This window comes from Hevea brasiliensis, unplaced genomic scaffold (genome assembly GCF_030052815.1).
Source record: "Hevea brasiliensis isolate MT/VB/25A 57/8 unplaced genomic scaffold, ASM3005281v1 Scaf23, whole genome shotgun sequence".
NCBI classification, from domain to species: domain Eukaryota; kingdom Viridiplantae; phylum Streptophyta; class Magnoliopsida; order Malpighiales; family Euphorbiaceae; genus Hevea; species Hevea brasiliensis.
This window is the reverse complement of record NW_026614729.1, coordinates 168816-177500: the sequence shown is the minus strand read 5'-3', so window position 1 is coordinate 177500 and position 8685 is coordinate 168816.

The window sequence follows — 8685 nt, the reverse complement described above, 5'->3', positions numbered from 1 at the left end:
TTTCCGGTCCGAAAGAGGAAGAAGAAGGAAGCAATACAGGAAGGAATACGAAATGGGTTTAGTGTTAAGTTAACCGTAGCAGTAGGAGTGATCCTTATCCTTAGTGAAATCAAGCTTTTTCATTTCACTTTAACCTCTTGTTCTATTAGATAAAGTAGAAATTCTAGTATCTATTTCATCTGTTCATTTATCTTATATAAGGAAGAGTCATTTATCTTATATAAGCTTTCTCTTTCTTCAGTAAGATAGTTGATCGAGAAACCTGCGCCCAAAGGTGCTTTTTGAAAGAGTGTTATTTTTTAGTAAGCACCGGTAGGCTAAGATCTTCTTTCTGACTGAAGAAGAAAGGCAGGTGTGTTTTGCGTGTCAAGTGCGAGATTGGCATCGAGAAGGCGTGGGACCAATGAGCCCGCTACTATGGCTCCGAAATGGGGTCTGCGGGTCGGCAACCTGATCGACGTAAGATCCTTTCTCAAGCAAGATGAAGAGCAAAGGGGAAATTCGTTAGGAGAGAATACCAGGCGTCCAGCTTAGCAACCATTGAACTAGCTGCCACCCATTTAGTTTCACTAGTTTCAGTGATAGGGTAAGCGCTTGCTCTTGCAGTTACACTAGTAGGAATAGCAGTAGAAGTCTTTGTCCCGATAGCAGCATTCCCACTTGTAGCAGTCTTGGCAGCAGATAGTGCTCATAGGAGGATTCCTGTTCCGGAGATGTAGGATTCCCGTTCTGAATAGTTCATGCAGTAAATCTTATTTTTTCTCACATCGGGTCGCGAGCTACTGCTTAGATAAAAGCAGGAACGAAAGAAAGCCTGTTAGAGATCTATTTCTAGTCTTTTTTTTGGGGGGAGCAGAGCGATTGAACAAAGTAGCCTGTAATGAATAACAATTCACTGGTACTCTATGGGAATCCAACGCCCAGTGATTTACTTTTTTTAGAGAGTCCATCTTTCTCGTCAAGTACCTCTTCAACTCTTTCTTCAACTAGGTCGGACGCGCAAAGCGCTCCACCTGAGTTAGAGCGGGTATTTGATCGAATCTGTGATGAATACGCAGAGTGGGTGGTGAGAGCCGGTAAGCAATTACCCCCAGAATGGAGCATGCCGGACCTTGTTCGGACAGTGATTGGGGACGAGGCAATTCACATCCCAGGCTTTCTCAAGGATTCATATTATGATGTTATGTTACATGGACCAAATAGTTGGTTATGCAACGAGGTTTTTCAGTTTTTGGATCTAATTACCAGCTAATATAAACATAACATCTTAGTCTTTACAGCAGCGGCATTCTCCCTTGACTTTGACATCCATTTTCATTTCTTTTATCATCATGGAATTTTTGCTATTTCAATAAAGCTTACCACTTCCCAAAAAAAGTATGACCAAGTCCAATGCATTACCTTTGCTCCACCTATGAGGGAGTATAATTCCAACGGAGGACAACTAAAAGCTACCTATATGATGCCGGAACCTCTCCGTTCTGTTTGGTCTTCTTGAGGTTGAAGTTGTGGTATAGAGCAAACAAATTTCTTTTAAGACTTGACTGCTACCTTAGCCAACAGATGGAACTACACAGACAGATTGAACGACTGGAAAGACCGGCTTCCCCGCGAGTTAAAAAATAACTCAGAAAGCAATACACCTCATCCCTCTGCCCTTAGTCTTCTGTTACATAACTAGCTGACCGGCACGGAAAGGCTGTTTAATTAAGGTAAGCTCCTTGGATGTTATAGGCACGGTAAAAAGAAAGAGCTAGCTCAGTCAACTCGGCTTAGGTAATAGAGCCAGAACCTGGCCGAATAACTCAAGTCAGAAGTCCGGTAAGAGGGCTAAGCTCAGCTCGCCTAGGGCAAGGAATGTACGGGCTACGGCTTTCACCCTTGACAGACATGGTTCAAGTCGGAAGAAGCAATTGGATAAGAATCATACACTGAATGAGCAGACGAATCGACCGAGGAAAGAGATGCTTACACACTAGAACAGAACCTAAAACTCTACTTCTTTTTTTCTTTCTCTTGCTGCTATCCTCTCAACAGGTCAGTCAATATCAGTAGTGGAAGAAGCAGAGTAGTCCCCTGGTCATCAGTTAGTAGTTTAATAATCCCAGTAGTGGTCCTCTTGCCTAGCGGAGTCAGCCCTTAATGGACAATGATAGATAGGCAGACCAAAGATTGCACATCGCAGTCTAAGCGTGCTTGCTTTGCGCACCGGCACAGCAGAATTCGAATCCGCCGGCTTAGATGAGTGGCTCTTGGCTTCCGTGAGGCGCAGCTCTCTCTCAAATACTGGGGACTGCCCCTAGTATCTACCAGATTGAGACACTCCGACTGTCTCCCCCTCTTGGACAAGTTCAATCGCCGAATTAGCAATTGGAAAAGAAGGCTGCTGTCATATGCCGGAAGAATGGAGCTCATCTCCTCAGTGCTTGTAAGCCTTCACATCATCTATTGGTCGTCCGCTTTCAGGCTTCCGGAGAAGATCTTGAAATCCATTTCATTGAGCATTCGATCTTTCTTTTGGTCAGACCCCGAACCCACCTATAAGATCCATACGATCAGCTGGTCCAATGTAGACCGAAGGATAAAGGTGGATTGGGTTTAAGAACTATTGAGGGCTGGAATAGGACTGCCATGTTAAAGCTTTTCTGGAGAGTAGTTAATGATAATGGGTCCATTTGGACTCAATGGGTTAATTTTAGATATCTCAGGAGACATTCTATTTGGGTGGCTAATCTTCTACCCGGCTGCTCTTAGTCTTGGAGGAGTGTCGGTAAGGGAAAATGTGGCTAATGCTAGAAAGTGTCAGATTTTTAATGGCGGAAAAAGCTGTGGCATTGCCCGTGGCTTAGAAATGGCCCGATCAGCTACAGGTACGAGGTCACTGTTATAAGGGAAAGAGGTCTCCCGGACCATGCTCTAGTAAGCTAATAATGGGCATTGGAACCTTCCTCCTAGCCGCAGAATAGCTGGACAGTGTCTAATGCAAGAGATTGCCCTGTATGAACTCCCGCAGCTCCCTGTTGAAGACAGGATCGTTTGGTCTCTCAGCCCGGATGGAAATTGAAACTCCAAAACAGCCTGGAACCTCATTAGGCAGACCTATCCTAAGGTCGACTATGCAGGCATCGTTCGGAACAAATTGAATATCCCCAAGCACAGTATTATCGCCTGGATGGCCCTCAACTCTGGGCTTTTTACAGCAGATCGAGTTAGCAGATTTTATCCCAACACCGTGACTCTTTGTGGCCTGTGCATGCTTGAAGATGAAAGTGCCGAACATCTCTGTTTTCAGTGCAGCTATGCAGGGTGGATTTGGACTCAGCTCTGTTCTAAATGTGGATATTGATCAGCCTGCAACCAACCTTCATGATGTTTGCCGATGGATTAATTAAGATAAAAACTAAGAATTCGGCCTTTACAGGCCTGATCCTAAAGCTCTGCTCTTTACAGAGGAAGGGCTTCGATTTAATTTGACATTGAGTTGCCAAGAAGGGAATCCAAGCAGTAAGCAGAACGTCGTTTTGGTAAATTGTAAGGAAAGTCAAACTGAGACTGCATTCGTGTAAAAAAGAAAAGCTTATTCTAGCACAACCGATTGATTCCTTGCGTGGAGATCTTTTACTATTGATCGGACTCTAGAGCATCGGATTCATTCTGACCTATGATATTTATTCCCCACAAGGGTTATTCCGCATCCCAGACCGGAAATTCCTTATCCGTAAAAGAGTAATGCAGGCAAAGTCGTTTACTTCATATTTATGACTCTTCTGGAAAGTAACTTTGACCTAAAAGAGTATCCTTCCGTATAGGGGAAGGAAACGCTCTCGCAGTAGTTGTTCTGTAAGGGCTTGAATTAGCCTGAGAAGGCAGTGAAAGGGTATTGAGCTACGAATGCTTATACAGGGCAACTATAGGGCTTATAGAGAATAAGAGGGGCTCACTTGACAGAGTACCGAGCATTGTTCGTCGTGCTAGTTCCGCTACTCCAGTTCCAGTGGTAAAGGAAACCTTCTCTCTTTTGCTTTCGGGCTTACGTCTCTCTTTCAAAGGTTCCAGTTTCTTTGGTAGCTTTGGGCAAGGCAGTACTGGTACTCTGTCGATCTTGCTCTAGCAGCTTTCGGCTTAAGGTAAGGTTACTTTTCCTTTCCGTGAAGTTTTTGTTCCAGGCCCCTTCTTAGTCAATGGACTGATAGTTGAAGGGACGGGATCATGACTTTGACTTATAGGTAAACCTGTAAGTGAAGGAAGTTTTGTAAGTTAAGGTTTCAATGGAGTTGAACCTGCACCCGAACCAGAGGAGGGACCGAAGAGAGCCTGTAACGGTACTGGGGCAGGAGGAAGAGCATTAAAGAATATAGCTGGTAGCGGGTAGGCGTCACCTAAGAGAGCCGGCACTCGAAGAAAAACCAGTAGTTCAGTTTCGGTACTCAAGTTCCAGCGCTAAAGAGGTAGGTTCGTCAGTTTAGCCCCCTTTTTTAAGGCTTAGGGAAGGCAGGTGGGGACTAGAATAGGTAAGAGGTCAAACTAGAGGTATGACTAAAAGTAGGAGCTACATCCCCCTGTTGAAAAGAGGTTACCTGTTGAGAGAGTAGCAGTTCTTGCTTGCTCCTAAAGGACGAATAAGCTTGACTTGCTTGGATTGCTACCAAAGCATCCCCATATTAGAGGGATGATTACCACTGACATTGTCTTCACTTCATTCAAAGAATGCTGGAGGCTTGAGGCAGAGCTTAGAACTACTAGCAAGTTGATTCAAGAACTAGTAGTGTAGCAAGGAAAGTCTGACACAACAGTCCCTGACTCTATCACACTGACTTCCGTACTTTCGATTCTGTAACAACAAGCTTAGAGTCTTTCACTAATCCCATTATTGGAATAGTAGCTGAATTTGGCACTCCTTCAGCTGAAGCTTCTTCCTCTGTGCCCCATTTAGACTTTCTCTGATTCTTCCTAATGGGATGTGACTCCGAGTAGATAAGAAGTTCATTATCTATCCTTACTCTATCTAACCAGCTTTATCCGATTCAACCGTAGCAGAAGAAGGAGCCGATGGAGCAGCAGCACCGGTTTACTTTCTTCTTCAAACTAGTAGTAAAGTAAGGATAGTAGCAAGGAAAGGGAAAGAACTTGATTCAATTCACTCCTTCCGCCTTTGCAGCCACAAGGGAAGAACTAGGAGTTGAAGCTGAATCTTTAACTTCCTAGGATAGGAAAGGATTCACTCTTTGCCTGTCTGGTCTACCTGATTGGGAGCTAGCTAGTCTATTCAATCAGCTAGCTATCCCATCCCTAACATTCAAGGTGGTTGGTACTGGCTCAGTTTCACAGTGATCTTCTTTCTTTCTCACAGCAACAACCTTTCCTTTCTTTCTGGCTTGTCATGTTCTTTTACTTGATTGAATTAGCAGTGATAGGTTAGCTACTGGTAGATGGGAATCCTACTCCGACATCGGGTCTAGTTTTCCGGATAGTCACTCTTCAGGCTAGATCCGACCCCAGTTGATTGATCTCGACTTTACCAGCTCATGAACGGCATTCGTCAGATTTGAGCAGTAGGTTTCGACTCGGTCAGCTGTCTTGATGAAGATTGACTTCAGCTAAAGAGAATGAATTGACTTCGGGTTCACACCCTCGATCCGATCAACGAAAATCAAGAAAGAAATTAAATAGATAAGAAGAGAAATCCTTCAGTACGCTAATCTTGACAGTGTCTCCATTTTGGATTGAAAAAGCGGCAGGCCCAAAGAGCTCTACAGTAGTGCCTCGCGAGGTCGTAGAGCCGGTAACCCTCGTTCGCCTAAGATCGAAAAGCACTTGGTTGAAAGCCTAGCAACGAGAAAAAAGAGTCCCATGCATAGCATAATTTGTTGGTCAACAACTATTGGTAAAGAAGAGGATCAGACCAAGTGCGAGATTGGATCAAAAATTGCGTATAGAAAGGATTATGGTCTATCTAGTACAGTACGATCAATCAAGTCATTCAAGAAAGTATCTTCGCTAGGTTTTCTAAAATTCTATTAGAGCGGGTAGTTGAAATTGCTCCCGATAAAGACTTTCAATTCCTTTGTGCATCTTTATTTTCCCATGTATTTCTTGGTTGGTAAACAAAGCCAACCTGCAATTTAAAAAAAAGTCTTTCTTCCGCAAGAAAAAAAGCGGAACTCATAAAAACGAATTCGCTATGGAAAAAAAATTCTTGAATCCGGACATGGTGGGGAATCCCAACATATGGGGATTTCTCCAATGGCTGGTCGAACGCTACCCCCACACCTGCCTTTTCTTTCTCGCGACGGTAGTTATAGCTTACCTATGGCACGTACACCAAAACCAAACCCATACGCGCCACGTTTTAATCAACTTAGTGGAAAAGGGTATTCCTTTTCTATGGGAATACAGGATTTGGGGGAGCAAAATTCAAACCTATTTTTCACGTCCACAGGGGGAAGAGGCAAAAAAAAGCATCTGACCCTTCTGGTTCATTTTCTTACTAAAAAGGGAGGAGGAAAGTCAGTACCCAATGCTTGGCAATCCTTCAGATAGTCAAATCACTCACATAGGATTCCAATCCGAGAATTTCTCTTAGTCTTTACAGCAGCAGCGGCATTCTCCCTTGACTTTGCATTTCTTTATTAGAAATTTTTAAAACATACATTTTAAAGATGGAATTTTCTCCCAGAGCTGCGGAACTAACAAGTCTATTAGAAAGTAGAATTACCAACTTTTACACGAATTTTCAAGCCACTTGAGAAGTGAAGTAGCGGAACGGGCATGGAGTTGAGTTGACTTTTCTCCAAGCAAAGCCCTTTTTCAGCTGCTAAGATAGTGGCTGTTTTCTATTTGCTTTGATTCAAGAGTGGTACTTCCTTCCCCAAGGACAAGACGGCTAGGAAACGCTCTTCTTCATATTATTATGCCTGGGATGTGTTTCCCTTTTTGGTTGGTTGGTAGGTTAGGAGCTGTTCAAAAACCCTATCTTCTCAATAGGGTCTCCTCTAAGATCACGAGTGGCTCGTTAAGACTTCGTGCCTCAGACCTTCCTCGTAAATTAAGTCTAACAGAAGGACCTGCTTCGAGTGCCCTTTCATTGCTATTTGCTTTCTCTGTTCGAAGCTCAGCTGGAACGACGGCTGGAAGATTTCTTTCCTAGTGGGATGATTTAGTCAGGGCAAAGGATGAAGAAGAGGTATATTCAGGTTCGGTATTTGACTCCGGGGACTACGTGATCTATTGTCTCTATTGGGTACTTTTTCTTTCGTCCCTGACACCCTTTCTTCTCCTCCCTCACTAAAAAGCTAAAGATCTTACACAACCATTCAACTATTCAAAACCATTTATTCTTTTGCATTCATAGAGTAAACTGCATTCAAATAAGTGGTAAAGACTCCAATAAAACTAAAAGAAAAGGAAGAATTGAAGGGCAATAAGATAAAGCATAGATGCCTATTTAGCCTACTGACTGCTTTACCTACTTAATGAATGGCAAAGAAAGACTCTATTCCATAGCTTCTGCTTGTCCTCGCTTAGCACGCATACATGTGATTCTTCTTCGCTTACGCTCCTTTTATCTCCATTGGTAAAGGAAGACTAGCTAGAAAGAGAATTGGCTACTTTCTTCCTTCGAGTTCGATCCCTGTACTGTGCCTATTCACTCTTCCTAAGGCTATCGAGAAGGGATTGATTCTATTTACAGACAGCTTTCCTTCTTGTCCACGCTTTGAAGGCTATGAGACAGATTCACAGTAAGCACAGCTCTTGCTTATCCCCCCTTGCCATCTATTCATGCTTGGCACACTAAGAGAGGAAGGATTGCCACGCAGGGTTGGGCTTCTTAGTGAGCCTTATTGTTTTGTTTGTGCCTAAGGTCATAGAAGGGGGAGGAAGATCTATCCCTAAGAGCTAAGATAAGTCAGAGCTAAGAAAGACAGACTAGAAAGAGAATGCTACTACTCCGATTACCTATTATCCCCCTTATCCACGCTTTGACTTGCCTTAATGATTGGTCCCCGTAGACAGGTATTGCTTCAATGCCCTTGCTATCTTCAAAGGTAGAAGAAGGTTAAGGAAGAGCAATGCTTACCTTACCATACAATAGTAGATTGGTCCATTGGGAGCTACTACTGATTCCGGCTTGGGATTCTTAGAGCTCCAAAGAAAGGTCAAAGAAGGCAGGGAATCACAGACATGTAATGAATTGAATAAAGAAGGCCGGCAAGGTAAAGATAGAGCTCCACACATAGTTTATAGTTCAGCGCAAGGCTAGCTCTCATTTATTATATGCTGGAAAACTGCCTGCCCTTAGGGGACCTTGTGATTCATCTCGCGTCCTATCTACACACGTACTTGTCTCGTTCCGAGTGCTAGGACCGAACTAATCCGAATCCTTCTACCAATAAGATCTTAACCAGCCATTGAGTAGTAGCTCTTGTTTATTCAGCGGATCGACGAGAGAGGCCATTCTGCAACCTGAAAAGCCTTATGCGCCTTATTTTCTTCTTCCTAACTATTCTATGCGTGCGTCTCGAGTTGAAATAAATTACACGTAACTAAAATAATTATTTAAGCTACCCACATTATATATAACATAAGTGATAATTACATAAGAAAAGAAAAGAATTTCAAGGAACTGTCTTTCGCTTATAAAATCTTTGTGAGTTGATCGAGAAAGCAAGGACCCATAGAGCTTAG